This window comes from Centropristis striata, chromosome 1 (genome assembly GCF_030273125.1).
Source record: "Centropristis striata isolate RG_2023a ecotype Rhode Island chromosome 1, C.striata_1.0, whole genome shotgun sequence".
In the NCBI taxonomy this organism is placed as follows: domain Eukaryota; kingdom Metazoa; phylum Chordata; class Actinopteri; order Perciformes; family Serranidae; genus Centropristis; species Centropristis striata.
The window spans coordinates 2277902-2298452 of NC_081517.1; the positions used below are offsets into that span (position 1 = coordinate 2277902).

The window sequence follows — 20551 nt, forward strand, 5'->3', positions numbered from 1 at the left end:
TTGTTAGTTCAAGAAAAACAAACTGTGAGCAACAAATTGCACAAAAAGAACTGATGTATCAAATATGATACAAATTAGAATCATATGTCCCTATTGTTTTTGGATTTTTTTTAAATTATCTGTCAGCAGGTTCAATAAACACTCCAGTTTAAAAAAAAAGAAGAATTTTCTGCCAATTATTTAATGGTTCAGGCTTTATAGGGTTAAATCAACTGATTTTAAGAGTTAAATCCAGCATTTCTAAAAAAGTAATTGACTTATTCTGACAGACATTTGTCTTACATACTGCTGTTTCATTGTTTTACCTCATGTATAAATTATAGCATTTTAAGTAGCCATTTATTTATTTTTATACTTATTTATTACATCACATGTCCTTGTTGTTGTCCTTCTTTAGCTCGGTATTCTTTTAAATGTTTTTACTCATGTTGTTTTTGTGTTATGATTGTCATAACTATGCACCTTATGCAGTGGCACTTTCAATTTCATTGTATAGTGAACTATATAATGACAATAAAGACTATTTGATTTGATTTGATTTGATTTGAAAAGCCTCCAAAAGTTAAACTTTTTAAGAACCAAAAGACAAAGGAGTAACAGCCTTGACGGTCTCAAACACCCATGCATTTTTCAGTTTATCCAGTGTTTGGTAAAGTATGCACAGGCCCCAGGGTTGCACAACTTTTTCTCAACCCGAGAGAACATGAAATCCTTCAAAGGCAGTGAAGCAAAGAAAACAATCAAACACAGAGTTATGAGATTTTCACTCATCACGATATGCACAAATAACTTCCATGTGAGAGGCTGATATTCTTCATGCGGCACGTCTAAAAGTCAAGCTTCTCTGGTGATTAACTTTCAGTTTCAGCCACACCCTTGCTGTCCTCACAACCTCTCATAGAAGTGTAATTAAGGGGACAGGGAGGAGGAGGAGGAGAAAAACAGACACCACAGGACTCATCAGAGTCACTTTGCTGAGAAGTACAACTCAGCCAAATCATCCAACTGTGAAAACTTTGTCTTTTGACTCAGAGCTGGGATGCACTCCCCTCCCTCCCTCCTCGCTCTTTGCTGCTTGGATACTGCGTCAGTAATGAAAAAATTATCAAAGGTAATGTATTCATGAAGAAAACAGCAGGGTTCAGCTATTTCCAGCATGCTGTTAGACTGATGCCTTGGTGTTTTGGACGGAGCTTTTAAGAGGAGTTGACTTGAATCCTGGCAGACGTTCATACAGAGATAGGAAGAGACAGCCATTAGGCCTTGGACATGTTCAGTTAGGGACATTTTCTTGTCCTCATTTTATCCAAACCAAGAGAACTGTTCAATGTAAATAATTCATGTCAGTGGCGGCCATGGGTCGGGTCCAGCTGGGCAGTGCCGCTGCTACTAGCTCAGCATTAAAACAACTGTTTCCCCCGCTAGAAGCTTCTGATTTTGCTTTCTGACTGTCACAGCAGAAATGTTTGACATGGATGGGTGTGTTTGGATGTTCATGCCAATTTTTTAATGAGCCTATTCATCCTGAACAATGAGAGCCAACGTTTGTTGGCTTTAATTAACCTGTTCTCTGGAATTCTATTGTTTAGTTGCACCTAAACAGGGCTGGTTGTTGACATACAGAGTTCCTGGGTTCGATTGACAAAGTCCCAACTAGATTTAATATCAATTTAATTAGGGATATCTTAGTTAAAATTAGGGCTGGGCGATATGGCCCTAAAAGAATATCACGATATTGCAGACTATTTTTTCCGATAACGATATTCTTGACGATATAGGAAATACTTAAAAAGATATAGAAAATATGATTTTTTTTTAGTCTGTATAAATAATCTAAAATGTAGTTTGAAGTGCAAATCTCAACAGTTGCCAAATACAAAAAAATGTACTCTTGAGTATGAGAAAATAATAAAACTAACCATTTAGGGGTTCCGGGGGCATATTTTAATGAAATATTGTAAAGGAGAATAAAGGTTATTATAGGTTTTATTTAAGGCATCTTATTTTGACAGTCTTCTTGTAAATTCTGTGGTGGATTCTGTTAACACACTGTGCTCTTATTTTGAAAGCTGCATGTGTTTAGCGACAGGGAGTAAGTAGCTTTTTGTGATTAAAACAACTTTAACCGCTACATCAAGAAGCAGGAACGTTGCCAATATCATGATATGCATTTTTTTTTAACCATAAAAAAATATACCGATATTATCGTGAACGGTACGATATGGCACACCCCTATCCTAGTTAAAATACCAATTTTGCTTGAATATGAATATGGTTCTCGGATAACTAATTCGGTAAATTATACATGGAAGCCTCTACACTGCTGCATTATTCAAAATATTGATGTTTTCATTAATAATTGAAGCAAAAGTAGTTACATTTATGTACTATTTATTTAACACAAATACACTTCAGCAGGCAACAAAATGCAAACGACTTTGTTTCCCTGATTGAGATCTTGTGAAATAGTTTTGTGACGAAAAAAGTTTTGTGGTATTTTACACAATGTTTCACCTCAATTCTGGAAATCTTGCATACAAGCTTTGCTATTGTCCAGTTCTTAAATGTCAAATGCAACCACACATCTGCCTTTAGGCTGGTTGGTGCCTTTAGTGGAGCAGCTCCCAGTTTGTTTTGACTCAGATGAGGTTCTCTAGTCTCCCACGTGGCCGGATCTCATTGCGCGGTGAACCAAAGGCCGACCACGTAAAACTAACGGGGTTAAAGCTTCAAGCGTCCACAGGAATAGGCGAATATGAGAAGATCAATCTCAGGATTTAATGAATTGGCAATGAAATGATCAGTTTGAACTAGGGGTGTGCCATATCGTATATATTTTTTTTTATAGTTCAAAAAAATGCATATCATGATATTGGTAACGTTCCTACTTCTTGATGTAGTGGCGTAAAGCTAACAATTAAAGTTGTTTTAATCACAAAAAGCTACTTACTCCCTGTTGCTAAACACATGCAGCTTTCAAAATAAGAGCACGGTGTGTTAACAGAATTCACCACAGAACTTACAAGAAGATTGTCAAAATAAGATGCCTTAAATAAAACATACAATAACCTTTATTCTTCTCTACAAAATGTCATTAAAATATGCCCCCGGAACCCCTAAATGGTTATTTTTATTATTTGCTCATTCTCAAAGAGTCAAGAGTAAATTTTTTTGTGTTTGGCAACTGTTGAGATTTGCACTTCACACTACATTTTAGATTTTTATTTATTTATACAGACAAAAAAAAAAACATATTTTCTACATCTTTTTAAGTATTTCGTAAAGTACATTTACTCAAGTACTGTACTTAAGTACAATTTTGAGGTACTTGTACTTTACTTGAGCATTTCCATTTTATGTAACTTTTTACTTCTACTCCACTACATTTTTAGGCAAATATTGTACTTTTTACTCTAGGATTTAGCTGCCAGCTTTAGTTACTTTTCAGGTCGAGATTTAACATAATATATATATATATATATATATGATCAATGTAAAGTGATTAGACGTTTTTTTAATTAAATCTTTTAACAGTATATTAAGTAATTAAATGAGCCCAATCTTTACAAAATCAAAACACTGCATACATTAAATCACCAATACAAATAATGTAATAATATATTTAGAATATATAAAACAATTATAGTGGGTCCATTCTGCATAACCCGAGTACTTTTACTTTTCATACTTTAAGTAGATTTTGATGCTGATACTTTCCTACTTTTACTTCAGTAAGATTTGGATGCAGAACTTTTACTTGTAGTGGAGTAATTTACCAGGGTGGTATTAGTACTTTTACTTAAGTAAAAGATCTGAATACTTTTTCCACCACTGTTCGTAATATCGTGAAGAATAATCGTTATCACAAAAATGGCCTGAAATATCGTAATATTATTTTCGGGCCATATCGCCCAGCCCTAGTTTGAACCAGAAAATCGATTTAAAAACCCCCCCAAAAAACAGGTTACTACCACTGTGAAACATGTTCTTTGGTCCCAGTTAATAACATTGGAGCATTGACTGCAGAGTTTGAGGACAGCTCTGTTTGATAAAGTCTCCTCCATGGAGATTTGGATGCGGTCATATCACGTCCCCTCTGACTTCAACCACAATGGACCCCAGTTGTAGCTGATGGGAAACTTTATCTCTGTGCGTCCACTTCTCCATGGGAACAGTAAAACACAGAGCAGGGTGCTATGAAAACACAGAGCAGGTCACACAACGTGGCTGTAACTGAGCCCCTGGAAACCACCAAGGTTATAATAGTTTTGGATTTTTCATTAGTTTTAGTTTTAACTTTGTTGTGAATTTTTGTTTTTCAAATTCAGTTAGTTTTAGTTAGTTTTTAGAGTGAGTTTTCTTGTTTTAGTTTAGTTTTTATTTTTTTGAAAATGCTTAGTTTTAGTTTGGTTTTTATTAGTTTTAGTGTTTTTTGTAATGGGGTATTTGTTGGGTGCCAGATTCAAAGAGGTCATAATAAATGTTTCCTTTGTTTCCTTTGGTTTATCATCTCAGCCCCAATAAGGTTATTAACTCTTACAGTTCTGGGTGTTTTGAATTTTGGTTCTAGTGTAAACATCCCAGTCTCAGTAAACATATTCACCATGTGTTGCATGTTCAAATAAATACACTGAATTATGAATGAAAAAAGTTGACAAAAACGAAAACTAAGGACATTTTCACTATAATTTTAGTTAGTTTTGTAACCACAAAATACAGTTTCAGTTAGTTATCGTTTCTTTAAAAACTCTAGTTTTTATTTTTATCTCAGTTAACGAAAATGTTTTTTCCATTCTAGTTTTCGTTATTTCGTTACTACTCAGTCAGGCACCACCGAAGAAGACACAGAGACGAGGTAAGACTCCACAGAGAATCCCCAGAATAAGAAATCCTTCATGCTAAACAAAGGGGTTATACCATACAGTAATCCCCTTTGCAAAGTGTAGTCCTATTTATATACTGAAGGATCTCCAGGCCTCTTGCTCTGCTAATGTAGGACAGTATCAGGGAATTAAGCAGGAGGGGGGAGATTATCACCGTGCCACCACAGCTGTAGCTGCAAAATCTACAGTAAGTCGCCCCCCCACCACCCATCCAGCCTCTTCCCTGAGGGCAGACAGGAACAGCTTTCCAACCAGGGTGCTGTCCTGTCTGCTGCTGCTGCTGCACTGACCACACTGTAAAAAATGTCTGTAGATTTTACGGTGAAAAACTGCTAAAACATGACAGTAAAAGGCCGTAAAATGATGAATGGGTTAATTCAGTTTCAGTAACAATGAAACACCATATATGTATATATCAGCCAAAACAGTATTTTTTACATTAATTAAAAAAATAAATAAATACATTACTCCACTGTAAAATACACTGGCACTGTGTTTGTAGCAAAAAATATACTGTAATATATATATATATACTGTAATATATATATACATATATACATATATATACACACACATATATATACATATATACACACACACACACACACATATATATACATATATATATACATATGTATATACATACATATATACACATATATATACATATGTATATACATACATATATATATATATACATATGTATATACATACATATATACACATATATATACATATGTATATACATACATATATACACATATATATACATATATGTATGTATGTATGTATATATATATATACATACATATATACATATATATACATACATATATATACACACATTTATATACACACATTATATATATATATATATATATATATACACACACACACATATATACATATACATATATATATACAAGCCATAATTTTGCATTTATTTTTTGTAAAAATACTTTTTCTCACTGTTAAATGTACTAAACACCATATTTTAACAGAAATATACTGTAATATTTAATGGATGCATTTATAAAGTATTTTCTTGGCAATTATATGTCAGGACAGCGTTTCTTTTGATGGAAAAACTTTATTTTTTACGGTAAAATATGGACAAAATTGACGATCTTAAACGGGAAATCAAGAGTGTTAATATCATTTTACCGTAATATTACAAAAAGTTGCACCGTATTTATTACGGTAAAGTTCTTTTACTGTAAAAACAACAGTTTCTTTTTTACAGTGCAGGGCCAGCGCTGTGGAGGCCTGACTGGCTCGGAGTATTGGCACGCTGTTCTTTTCAACCTGACACACATTCAACAGCCTCAGCTGGACGCATTGGTCCAGAAACAAGTTGGACGCCACAAACTTGTTTAGAGCTGTTTTTTTGGCTGTTCTTGGCTGTTCCGACGGTGCTTCTCACTGATTATTCCAACGAGACAACAATGTGATTTAGTGTTTAATGGTCTGAGAGACAGAAAAGCTGTTTAACTTCTAATTCCACTGTGACCCATGTCAAATTTGACTTTAACAGATATTAAAGTTGGCAAAGGAAGAAACTACAAGTGACTTAATCACATAATAAAAAAATAAAAAAAAAAGAGGATAGGACATAGGGGTGTGCCATATCGTATCGTTCACGATAATATCGGTATATTTTTTTCATGGTTAAAAAAATGCATATCATGATATTGGTAACGTTCCTACTTCTTGATGTAGTGGTTAAAGTTGTTTTAATCACAAAAAGCTACTTACTCCCTGTCGCTAAACACATGCAGCTTTCAAAATAAGAGCACAGTGTGTTAACAGAATCCACCACAGAACCTACAAGAAGACCGTCAAAATAAGACGCCTTAAATAAAACATACAAGAACCTTTATTTTCCTTTACAAAATGTAATTAAAACATGCCCTCGGAACCCCTAAATGGTTATTTTTATTATTTTCCTCATACATTTTTTTTATTTATTTGGCAACTGTTGAGATTTGCACTTCACACTACATTTTAAAAAACACATTTTCTATATCTTTTTAAGTATTTCGTAATATCGTCAAGAATATAGTTATCGCAAAAATAGCCTGAAATATCGTGATATTCTTTTTTAGGGCCATATTGCCCAGCCCTAATAGTACAAACTTAATTTAAAATGGATGCTGATTTCAGTAGATTTACTCATGAAATGTGATAAAAGAAATGAGTGCTCCTGGCGTCATTGCTGTCCTGTAAAGTCCTGAACATCTGCAAACTAAAGTGATGACATCATGGAAGATTTGGCAACACCTGGAGACATCACTACTGGCACAAACAACAAGCTGAACGGGAGTGGATGGGTGCGAACGGCAGCACATTTAAGGGATATGATTCATTATTCACTGATAGAGATTACAGATGTGTGACCATGAACCGACTCCCCTATGCACCATTAGCTCATCATATTATCTGCTGATGTTTCAGCTCAGACATGTATCTTCATTATCAATTAATTTGCTAACTAACTTCTTTTTTAATTGTTGGCTTGTATCTTTGAAAAGATGTCAGAAAACTGTGAGGGTTTCATGTTCAAATTGCTTGTTTTGTCCAAATATTGAACTTGTAATCACAGAGGACTGGAAAAAAAACCCAGAACACTTTATATTAAGTACATTTCTGGCACTTATACTTCAAAAAATGACTTGTAAAAATGCTGCTACTTAACTTAACTTAAGTAGAGAATTAACGTGGTATTTAAAAATAATGTATATCATGTCGATAGGAAAAATAAAAAAAAAAGGTTTAAATTAACCAATGACTCTTAAATCACTTTCTGATCTTGCTTTGTTATGGAGTTGGTGGTCAGTGGTTACAGACTCCCGCTCCACCCTGCACACTTTTACTTTGTGTGTAATTAATTTGCCAAAATGAAAGCTTAATTTGACTAAGAGATTAACCTGTCTGTAGATACCGTGATAATATTGTTATTGTGAAATCTTTTGGCCACGATAAACGCGTCACAGCACGACTTTATATTTATGAGTTAGCTGATGAATGTGTTGTTGTTCAATCAATCAATCAGACTTTATTTGTAAAGCACTTTTCATACAAGAGAGATGCAATGCAAAGTGCTTTACATAAAAAAGGAGAAAGTAATAATAATATTAATAATAATAACACCCTCCGCCCATCCCTAACCCTCCACCCACCCGTCCCAAAAAAAAAAGCACAAAAAACAAAGCACAACCTGAGAAAGTGCGATCAACAACATGGAGCAGTGAGGAAACACTGGAGGCAGGTTAGAAATTAATTAGATAAAATAAATAAAAAATACAGTAAGGTAAGATAAGATAAAATAAAAAATAAAAGTAAATAATAACAATAAAAAGTAAAAAAAAATAGAGAAAAAAAGATAAAAAACAATAAATAAAGAATTAAGAAGTAGAGCATGATAATAAATGAAAAAATAAAAATATATATAAATAAATAAATAAAAAAATACTATTAAATTACTATTAAATAGTAACAAATAAATAAATAAAAGAGAAGATGTTGTATCTAAATACTACCTCTACATGCTACCAGTCCTCCTCATTCGCCTCCTTTACATACATAGATATTTATTCTATATTCAGTATTTTTTGCCATTCAATTATTTATTCTTGTTGTGATATTTTATAGTTTTTATACCTTATTATCCTTAAGTGGTGTGTGTTGTTGTTCTTAATTTCTTTTATGCACTATGGGAGCTACACTCTTATTTCATTGTGTTATGTACAATGACAATAAAGGCTATTTTACTCTATTGTATTCTATGTTATAACACTAAGATGCACGAGTAGAAAACTCTCTAAAAGTGGTTCAAGTAAAACCAAATCAAAAAGATTGTTGTCTTGCCGACGTGTTAAAAACATCCATAAATATTATGTGTGAGATTATAACTGGTAAACATTCTTAAATTTCCTTTTCCAACACAAAGATATCGTCTCCACGAGCCAAATGTTTGGTAACAACCCTTCCTCTTCACCTGCCTCTCCCGCACGCGGACACACACAAAACACGCGCGCGCATACTTGGACACCACTAATGACACTGTGGGACTCTATTGACAAGTGACGTCAAGTTGAATGATCGATACTGGGGCCAAAACCATCGTTATATATAAGCAGGACGCGATATTAGACACGATGGAGAGTAAAAAATGATATTTAATGAAAGAAAGCAAACTTTTGAGGCCTGTTAGAGCTCGAGCTTTACTCCCAAACAGCCAGTGGGAGGGAGGCATGCGGAAATGAACTCCAAACCAAAGACAAGGCTGGAAAAGCAGCCAGGTAAACAAAAACAGTAAAAGAAAATCTATTTTCCCGCATTGACATGTACACGCGTGGAAAGAAAGCAGGGCTTAACTACTACACGCAAAAAAAAAAAAACGCGACTGAATGAACAAAAAAAATGAGCACACGTCGATTAAAAAAGACACATTTGGAGAAAGTGAAGAAACACGCAGTGAGTCTTACCTGTCGAAACACGCGGAGCCGTTTGGGATTATTCCAGGTGAGTGGTGTTTTTCCTCGTGAAGGGACACTTGTGTGTATTTCTCCTCACTTCTCTCCTCTCTCTCTCTTTCTTTCTTTCTCTCTCTCCGCCGCTGCTGCTGCTGCTGCTGCTGGCCGACAGTCCACTCTGAACAAAAATGAGTAAAAGAAGCGTCACCTCAGCTAGACTCCGCCCCCCTCAGCTAGACTCCGCCCCCCTCAGCCCGACCCCACCCTGCCACAGCTCCACTCACACTCACACAGGCGAGTTTTTTTTATTGCCGGGAAGTGTAGTCAAGAAAATACACAGCAACGTGATGTTTACGCATACACTGTTTTTTTAAAAAAGTGCCTCAGGCGGTATAAAGGGTATAAAACAATTTAAAAAATAGGCTATTATCATAAAGGATCATGCTATAGCACCAACATTTTATACTGTATATTCATATTTATTCTGCACTGGAATTCTATTCTACTCCTTAATACATACTCCTTCTTTAGACACTTTATTTTTTATTGTATTTTATTGTATTTTTATATTTTATTGTGTGTAATGCTGCTGCTACACTGTAATTTCCCAGCTTGGGATAAATAAAGTCTATCTATCTATCTATCTATCTATCTATCTATCTATCTATCTATCTATCTATCTATCTATATATCTATCTATATATCTATATATAGGTTACTACAATAATAAAATACCATTTTACCAGACAAACTAAAAAACAACATTTCCTCACACTGTTATAATAATCTTTTTTTTTTTGTCAAAATTGTTGTTTTTCTTCTCCTAAATCTTCTCCTCATGAAGCCGGCCACCTATGGTAAAATCACCTATATTATATATTATTATTATATTGATCAGATCATGTGATTTTACCCCTTTAAGATCATCACTTCTTTGACAATTTGCCACATTCATAGGCATCAGATAAGAGCTAGAGGGAGATTGTTTAATTATCAGTTTAGTTTATTAGTGTTTTATTGTTGACACTAATTTTGGTAACACTTTATTTTGAAGGTGTCTACATAAGAGTGACATTAGCGTGTCATAAACATGACATGGAATGTGTCATGAACATTAATGACACTTTGAAGTAACATTAATGCTCATGATACTTGATACAGTGTCTAAATGTTATATTTGCACCTCCATAACACAAACTGAATATTTTGGAGTTTTGGATTACTTGGACAAAATGTGTAAAATTGCATGCCCGTTTTTCTTGATAGACCAAACACCTTTTCTCTTAAATCTGCGACTTTTTTCGTGCAAATTTGCCACTTTAAATCTCTGAAACCTGCGACTTTTTTTCTTGTAGATTTGCCACTTTAATCTAGTAAATTTGCAACTTTTTTCTCTAAATATTACTATTATTTTTATTCATATTTGGCCCTAATATGCCGTCTGTACGACTGTTTCTTGCAGATTTTTTTCCTACATTTTTCATTTTTGCATTGGAGGTCAGGGTCAATAAAGTTAATATTATTCTATTATTATTATACTGATTGGTCAGATGTTATGGTGCCTGATCTTTGCTGATTAGCTGGAATAAATCCATGTGGTTCTACGACCAAACAGAGAGACATGGGGACCCAGTTTGATATCCACAGAAGTTAATATAGTTCTTCGCCTGATAAAGGGTTAAAATAGCACTTCAGTACAAGGAGGTAAGGTCCCTCCCACTCAAAGCAACTTTTGTCAGACGAGGAAGAAAAAGAAAGAATGTGTCAAACACATGCATCATAAGGCTTATATCAGTCTCTGTGTAAATAATATCTGACAGCGTATCGCTTCCCGGCGGCGGTGACTCATCCTGCAGTCTGGTTTCTTGTTGTAATCAAGGTGTGGTCGTGTCGTCACGCAGGTGCACGAAATGGTTGCAAGCACTCAGCGTCCTTGTAGTTTGTTTAGAGTGAAACAAAACAAAAGAACACACGAACACAACAGTAATATCTGCAGCTTGAGCCACTTAAAGGGTTTATTAAACTTTACACTGAACTCAGTTGTGTTATCGACGGAAATGTACCTGTAGGTGTAGTGTCTGCAGTGAACTTTGTACTTTGTTCTTATATAGGTGCCTATCTATCTGTCTATATATCTACATACTATGTGCTATTTCCTGTATACATAGTGGTGGGAGACGCACAGGTCTTCCTCAAGTAAAAGTAGCAATAATGTAACACTACTCCGTTACAAGTAAATTATTCTGCATTCAAAAAAAGTAAAGTTTAAAAGTATAAGCATAAAAAAGTATATATGCAGAATGGCCCATTTCAGATTCATGTATGCTACTGGATTGTTATTAATAATGCAATGTCTGCATCACTTTAATGTCATCATTTATTAATTGATTTATATTTTGTATAATCAATTTGAATCTTTAGGTAAGTTATCAACTAAAAGTCTACAAAATTTACCTCTGAAATGTAGAAGAGTAGCATAAAATAGAAATACTCAAGTAAATGTACTTAGTTACTTTCCACCACTGTTCATAATTACCGTCATGCTAGTATACATGTCTGATAAAATGTTATTTTAATTCTTATAGTAGCCTATCATAAACCTATAGCACCGATCTGTTGTGATAATAGCCTATTTTTTTAATTGTACCATATATTCCCTGAAGCACATCACATATCATCACCCTGTTAAAATAATCGCCTAACTTTCAAGTTTAGCAGGAAACACAAAAAACCTCACCAAAAGTGTAACATATGACATTTATTGATCATTTCACTCAAAAAGGATGTAACAAAGGATGGCTATTGGCATAGTAATAACACTGTGTGTAAATTATGGAACTTAAGAGAAATACATGACAGTTTTTAGAACATTCCTTTGTGACTTAAATAAGATATGGTAACACTTTATTTTGAAGGTGTCTACATAAGAGTCACACAAGCCTGTCAGAAACATGACATGGGATGTGTCATGAACATTAATGACACTTTGAAGTAACATTAATGCTCATGATACTTGTCATGTCATAGAAAGTAATCCAAAACTCCAAAATATTCAGTTTGTGTTATGGAGGTGCAAATATAACATTTAGACACTGGAGGCACACTGCAAAAAAAAGTGTTGTTTAAAAACAAGATAAAAACAGTAAATCTGAGGGAAATGATCTTGCTGCATGGACAGATAATTTCACTTGACAAGATTTCTTGAATTAAGATTCTTAAATCTAGAAATAAGCATGTTGTACGCTTAAAATAAGAAATTAACTCTTAGAACAAGATAAATGATCTAACAATTCTAAATCTTAAGTTTTGTAAGAACCAAATTATTTGCAGTGCAGGGAACTTTTGCTTAAAAAATCAATAAAACATTTTTTTTTTAATGTTGAAGATTCACTTTCTGTGAATGCACTAATTAGTATCAGCTCATTATGATCAGCTCCAAAAACGATCAATTTAACACAAAACAGCCTGGGTTTACTTGTTTTGAAGCAAGTTTCCAGTAAATGCATTTGGTTAATTATAATGGAGGATAAATCAGTGTCAGTGCTCTGGCACAGTAACATAAAAAATTGATAATGAAAATGATTGAAAAATACATCAACACAATAGATGTATCTGCGTTTTGCTGACTCGTTTAGACATACAAAGGTGGGGGAAATGAAATCCATCCACCTATAGACACTGATGGTGCAGTTGCATGTGACACAGTGTCTATAGCTGTTCCTATATGTGACACACTCAGACTCAGATAGGTCAGGCTGTATGCTACGTCCTGCCCCGGGCCATATTGTCACCGCTCTCTTCTGTCTTTGTGGCCATTGTGATCATGTCATCATCTGTGCCTCGTAGAATGAAAGAGACAGAGACGGAGGGGCACTAGGCATGCTGGGCCACTGCTGGATATATAGGCCATTATATTTGTCAGAGTGAATGTGTGGACTGACAGCCCTCGCTTTAAAAATAGCCTCAGGCCCAATTCACATTCTTGTGTTTTCATGTATTTCTTGAAGGGGTCGATGTTTATTACACTACACTGCAAAAAAGCCAACTTGTATTTTTTGGCCTAAAACAGTGATTTAAGTTGGTAAAACTTGGAAATATAAATTATTGACATTTAGGGCAATAATGTAAGTTAGCACAACAAAGGAAGCCAGTTGTCTGCTCAAAAACAAGTTGGTGAGTTGTTGTTACTTATATCTTTAAGTTGGGGTTCACAACAAGGGACAATAGTTCTGATAACTCTTATTTCTTTGTTGGGAAATGCGGGAAAGCGGTGAAATTCTGTCATTAGCGAAAGCTAGCGGCTAACTGATGCTAGCGGCTAACTGATGCTAGCGGCGCTGCTTGTTACAGCTACAAGAGTAGCCATTAGCGTATCAATGCTAACTCAAAATTGTGGTCACAACATTAGCTGACATTTCATAGCGGCGTTACAATCGTGCCAATTCAGCACATTGCAGAAGTTGGCAGAAGTAAGGATTAAAAGTTATTACAATGTAAAATTATAAGTTAGTACAACTTACAGTTGAGCAAACTCAAAAACAAAACTTAAAATATTTAGTTTAATTGTCCAACTTAAAATGTTATCGAAGTTTGTTGCCTTGAAATTTTGAGTTCACCCAACTTTTCTTTTTTTTCAGTGTACAAACTGAATGGGATTCTTGTCCTTGTATTTTACACGTCTTTGATTTGATTTGATTTAAGTTTATTTCGAATATGAAAAACAAATAATAATAAATAAAAAAAAGAGTCAGACAAAACATTTAACATGACAGAATACATATTCGAAAAGAAGTGAGAAGAAGTAAAACTTATAAACTCCCACTCCCTCTCCTTAAATATGACAAGTTAACATCCTTGTCTAAACATGTCTTGTATTACAAAAACATAAATATAATTTACCTATACAGGGAAATTATACATACATACACGCACCCACATTTGCATACATACCCAAACACGCACACATACACTACCAGTCAAAAGTTTTAGAACACCCCAATTTTTCCAGTTTTTTATTGAAATCCAAGCAGTTCAAGTCAAATGAACAGCTTGAAAGGGTCCAAAGGTAAGTGGTGAACTGCCAGAGGTAAATAAAAAAAGGTAAGCTTAACCAAAACTGAAAAATAATGTACATTTCAGAATTATACAAGTAGGCCTTTTTCAGGGAACAAGAAATGGGTTAACAACTTAACTCTATGGAGTCTTGGGCTATTTTGTCCATTTTTGAATTCTTTTCATGTCTTTGTAAGTCATTTTGTGTCTTTTTTGGTCATTTTGTGTCTTTTTTTGTCATTTTGTGTCTTTTTTTTTTGGTCATTTTGTGTCTTTTTTTGGTCATTTTGTTTCTTTTTTGGGTCATTTTGTTTCTTTTTTTAGTCATTTTGTGTCTTGTTTTTGGTCATTTTGTTTCTTTTTTTAGTCATTTTGTGTCTTTTTTTTGGTAATTTTGTGTCTTTTTTTGATTTTGAATCTTTTTTTTATTTTCAAAACACTATCATGCTCTATAAAGAATTTTAAATGTTGCAAATGTGCATTAATTTCAGAGTACACTGAGACATTAAACTGCATCATTTTCAATTAAATTCTGGAAAAGTTGGTGTGTTCTAAAACTTTTGACCAGTAGTGTACATATGAAAGGAAAAGAAACAACAACACAAGGAAAAGAACAACAACACAAAAAGACAACTAGTGTACCACGTCTTGGACTTGTTTTGGCTTCCTCAGATATCACTGAGCGGTGGACTCAGGGGGGAATGAATGGAGCCTTTGTTTTGAACACAGCAGCCTCTGTGTGTTGAAAATTAGCCAAGAATTAAAAGAGTGGGATTCATTAGAGACTTCAGCTCAGGCTCTGCCAAAAACACCTGACTTTTTGGTTTCAGAGCTAATCTAATTTAGCTTTAAGTGTTAATTTCTTTTATAAAACACTATTTGTTTTTCTCTTTTCTATCACTGAAAATAGGTTAGAGGATCCTTGATTATACTCTTAAGCTTATGTATAGGAACTTAGGTAACGCTTTATATTAAGGTCCTTGTAATAACCATTAATTAACAAGTAATAAGGCCCTTGTAAGTCCTTACAAGATGCTTATTAACATTATTGTGTGTTTATAAGCTTATATAAGTGTTAATAATGGCATAAACACCCATGACCCACCCATTATGTCTTTGCCATGCCTTCATTAATCTTATTTTGTTTGCTTATTGATATTAAAATATACTTTGCTTTTTGCAACTAACGGATCTAAAGCGAGAACAATGCCTTATTACAATGCCTTATTTCAACCCTAGAGAATATTGGAGGATATTAAATACTGCCAGAATGTGTAAAAAAAAAACATACGAAAATAATATTTTGAGAAAAAAGTTTATGAGATTAAAGTGGCAAATCTACAAGAAAAAAATGTGCAGATTTATGAGATTTAAAGTGGTGAATCTGTGAGAAAAAAGTTGCTTTTTTCCCACTTTAAATCTCTTAAATCTGCAACTTTTTTCTTTTAGATTTGCCACTTTTCTAATTAATGGTTATTAATTAATGGTTATTAAGGACCTTATTATAAAGCATTACGGGAACTTCTTCTGATGTTGTTTATCCGTCTCTGCATCACGTCATAGATATATTTACAAAGTCACAATTTCCTGAATATGTTAAAAAAAAGGGGTCAAAGAATGTGTGGTGTCTAGCAGACTTGGCCCCATTCTTGCTCTGTAACCTCCCAGCAAACAGACCATAATCTCCCTATATGTTGAATCTGTATCTCCCTCCAAGGACACGACGCTGATATGATGTCCCTGTAATACAGTGCTGGCCTGTTTCACTCTCTCTGGTCGTCTGCGTCTCACCCCACAGGAAATGGCCCCATTGTCCTTGGGAGAGGAAGTGGCCTGGAGCAGACCACTAGCTCACTGGACTGATGGAGGCTGTGGTAAATTATTAATCATCACTTACAAATGGAAGACACGCAGACACTGTAGGCTGACCACGGAGGAATGTTGGGGAACAATGGACAGTAGAGCTGCAGCTGACCACCTGTACAAGGAGAGACTCTGAGTAGAAAGATATGCTTGGGTTGCTGTAGTATTTACTGATATATATTGGTGTAAAATTTAAGCAAAACCCTCTATGGCAGCGGTTCCCAAACGTTTTTAGCCGTGCCCCCCTTCTATGTCCCAACCGGATTGACGCACCCCCAATCCCCCACACCTTCAAAAAAAATGCAATAAGATTTTTTATAGCCATATTAAAGGTGGAGGATGATGACAGGCTCAGGATCAGAGGCAGAAAGCAGATCAGTTGGGAAAATGTTATCATATTTTGAGCTGCGTTGAACAAAAATTGCAGCAAATTTAAATGAGCGTGGAGCTAACACAACCCCGTCATCATAACACAGGCTGGAAAAATGATACAAGAACAAGAAGATAACTTCTTCTACGCTTCATTATAAGATCAAAAACAACCAAAAATAGATGCAAAAATGACCAAAGATGACACAAAATTATCCAAATAGACACAAATTGACCAAAAATACATGTAAAAATGACCAAACAACCAAAAAATAGATGCAAAAATGACCAAAATAGATGCAAAAATGAACAAGAAATCACACAAAATTGAATAGCCTGTATTTATTAATTAATTAATAACACGTCTTTATTGTGTGGGGGGAAAAAATGTAATTGTGTCATTATCAGACTGCCATTACATTTTTCATCTCGCGCACCTCCTAGTAGCAGCTCACGCACCCCCAGGGGTCCACGCACCACACTTTGGGAATCCCTGCTCTATGGTACGCATTATGATCCCAGTTGGTAAAAAAATGTTTTGGGTGTTTTTTTGTCATAAAATAGACCAAGTAAACATAATCAAGAGATATTTTCAAAAAATATTATTTTTTAGTAGTTTTTAGGGTTCGTTGCCATACAGCAACACCGTACGATAGTGGAAAGTAATGAAAACAAGAGAGTGTTGTTTAAAAAATTGTATTAACGTTTATTTAAAAACTCATGTCTATAGTCTATAACTACAGTCTGAACAATCCCCAGTAGCCTGAATGCATGCATGAGATGCATCTCATGTGAAAGCGAAAACTATTTAAAAATACGTTTTTCATAATTTAATTCAAATTTTTGTGCCATATCATGAATAATCGGTTGGCTATTGGTATAATTAGAATCCCACCTCTCTTTTAATTCATGGCATCATAACTGGGGATGTATTGTCTTTATGTAGAAGGCTTGAAATGGGTTTGTTGCCATATGGCAACGTCGTACCGTAGAGGGTTAAAATGGAATTTTATAGAAATCTAAATTGACCAAATTCAGTCCAAGAGCTGCTGGATCTTCTAGCCCACATGAATATGAGCTTGACGGATCATTTCTGACCTTGGAAACAACAAAACATTGACAAAACATTTCCCTCAAGGTCCACTTACTCACTACATCTGAAGCTTTTGACCTTATTACACAGTCTTCATGCTACATGCACTAATTCAACGTTTTCAGTCCTGATACTGATACCGATACCGAAACTTGGTCGATACCAAGTACTGATCTGACACCAGTGTTTAAATAATAAGAAGTAAGCCTCACTGAGGGGAAGTGACTGGGATGATTCTTTCATGTGTAAGGCCACATCAGATGTTTGTTTTCAAATTAAATACTTTGATTTACTGAATTGTTTTTTATGATTAAAATAAATAATAATTTAAAAAATGTCTTTAAAATTAACAGGAATTTCCATTCAGGTGTAAAATCCTTTAAATGCAGCAACAAATTGGTCAACACTTAAACAGGAATTAAAATTCCAGTATATAATGTACATATTATATATATATTATATATCAAATAATGTACATATGAAAATGTTCCAGGTTCACATTATTGATCCTCACTCAGGGTCCACTAACTTTCTTGTTCTGGAGTTTTTGACAGGAAAAAGCAACATTGTTTTGTCAAATGCAGAGAAGCATGTAATTCAGAATTATGTACCATTTTGTTGTGCCGTTAGATAAATCTAAATGCTTGATTATAAGTTGGTATTTAAATACCTAAACCAGGGTTGTTGTTGTTTTTTTTTTAATGAAAAGATATCCAATATAGTTAATCCTTTATCAGGCGAAGAACTATATTTGGTAACTTCAGGTAATATTTCAAGAAAAAAGTGGCAAATCTAAAAGAAAAAAAGTTGCAGATTTAAGAGATTTAAAGTGGGGAAAAAAGCAACTTTTTTCTCCCAGATTCACCACTTTAAATCTCATAAATCTGCATCTTCAGGTAATATTTCGAGAAAAAAATTGCAAATTTACCAGATTAAAGTGGCAAATCTACGAGAAAAAAAGTTGCAGATTTAAGAGATTTAAAGTGGCAAATCTGCGCGAAAAAAGTTGCAGATTTACGAGAAAAAAGTGGGAAAAAAGCAACTTTTTCTCGCAGATTCACCACTTTAAATCTCATAAATCTGCACATTTTTTTCTCGTAGATTTGCCACTTCAATCTCGTATCATTTTTTTCTCAAAATATTATTTTCGTATGTTTTTTTTTTACACATTCTGGCTGTATGTAATATCCTCCAATATTCTCTAGGGTTGAAATTTGAAATTTGCAAGTATTTCAATGAGTGCCCTATTAAGGGTTAAAGTGGTGAATCTGGGAGAAAAAAGTTGCTTTTTTCCCACCTTTTTCTCGTAAATCTGCGACTTTTTTCGCGCAGATTTGCCACTTTAAATCTCTTAAATCTGCACCTTCTTTTCTAGTAAATTTGCCACTTTTTTCTCGAAATATTACCTGAAGTTAGCAAATATAGTTCTTTGCCTGATAAAGGGTTAACAAGAGGTCTTGGAACCAGATGATGATGGTGACTACAATCTCTCTGTTGATTCAGTCTTTTACCACTAGAGGTAGACAGAGACTCACACAATCAGTTAAACACTAAAGTAGACAAACTGGTGGCATTTGTTGGAGTGGGATCAGATGTGTCTGATATTCTGTGTGTGAAAGTTTGGGAGTGCACAGCATGTCGGTGCACATTCTCAGGCAGGCGTGGTGGTTGGCTCTCAGGGTTAAAATAGCTCAGCATTTGGTCCAGCAGTCACATGTGGGCGTCCTTTGGGAAGATAAAGTAAGAGAGGCCGCTGAAAATAACCACTCGGCTCTTTTAATGGCACACATAACAATCAGACAGATGTTAAGCTTGTAAAGGTGGTTGGTATTGGTCGCTGGAAGGGGATCCAACACTGCTTTCTGTTACATTTATTGCATTTATAAAATTATAGCTAATCTTTGTTCATTCATTAGATGTGAAGTCCTTCATCTGTTTATAGTGTTGAGGTATTTTTCCAGCAGCTAGCGTCACCTGTCACACACTCTGTGCAGTCTCTGTGTCAGATAGGAAAACCAAAAATATCAACAGGGTGTGATGTGATTTCTCTCACTCAAAGTACTTTGCATGTGACCAGATGCTAATATAAAGCTTTGCTTTATTTCCATGGGTCTATCAGTACAATATTAAATAAGAGAGTCAAGAAATCCCTGCAGGTGTGACTGGAAACCTGAACACTACAGCCATAATTTTTTATGTGGACTTCATAATAATTATAATAATAATAACAATAATGATCATAATATTAAAACAACTTTATGTTATAGCAAGAAGGAAGGATTTTACATACTACAAAACCCAATCGCAGCAATGATAAAAAATAGAAATAATAGATATATGATATATATATATATATATATATATATATATATATTGGACAGTTTGTTGTTTCTGTTTACCTCATATATCATATTCATATAATTATAAATATATATATACAGTACAGGCCAAAAGTTCGGACACACCTTCTCATTCAATGCGTTTTTCTTTATTTTCATGACTATTTACATTGTAGATTCTCACTGAAGGCATCAAAACTATGAATGAACACATATGGAATTATGTACTTAACAAAAAAAGTGTGAAATAACTGAAAACATGTCTTGTATTTTAGATTCCTCAAAGTAACCACCCTTTGCTTACTAGAATATAAGACATGTTTTCAGTTATTTCACACTTTTTTGTTAAGTACATAATTCCACATGTGTTCATTAATAGTTTTGATGAATTTACAATGTCAATAGTCATGAAAATAAAGGAAAAACATTGAATGAGAAGGTGTGTCCAAACTTTTGGCCTGTACTATATACTATATA

General features: G+C 34.3%; 1 protein-coding gene across 1 annotated transcript in view; it reads right to left on the bottom strand.

Annotated features, from left to right (window-relative positions):
* The window catches only part of jupa (junction plakoglobin a), a 53383-nt gene extending 43808 nt beyond the window's left edge, over positions 1–9575 (bottom strand). The window contains exon 1 of the mRNA XM_059350484.1: positions 9371–9575. The gene's annotated coding sequence lies outside the window, so the exon portion shown is untranslated. The remainder of the gene's footprint in view (positions 1–9370) is intronic.
* Positions 9576–20551: the final 10976 nt, after the last annotated feature.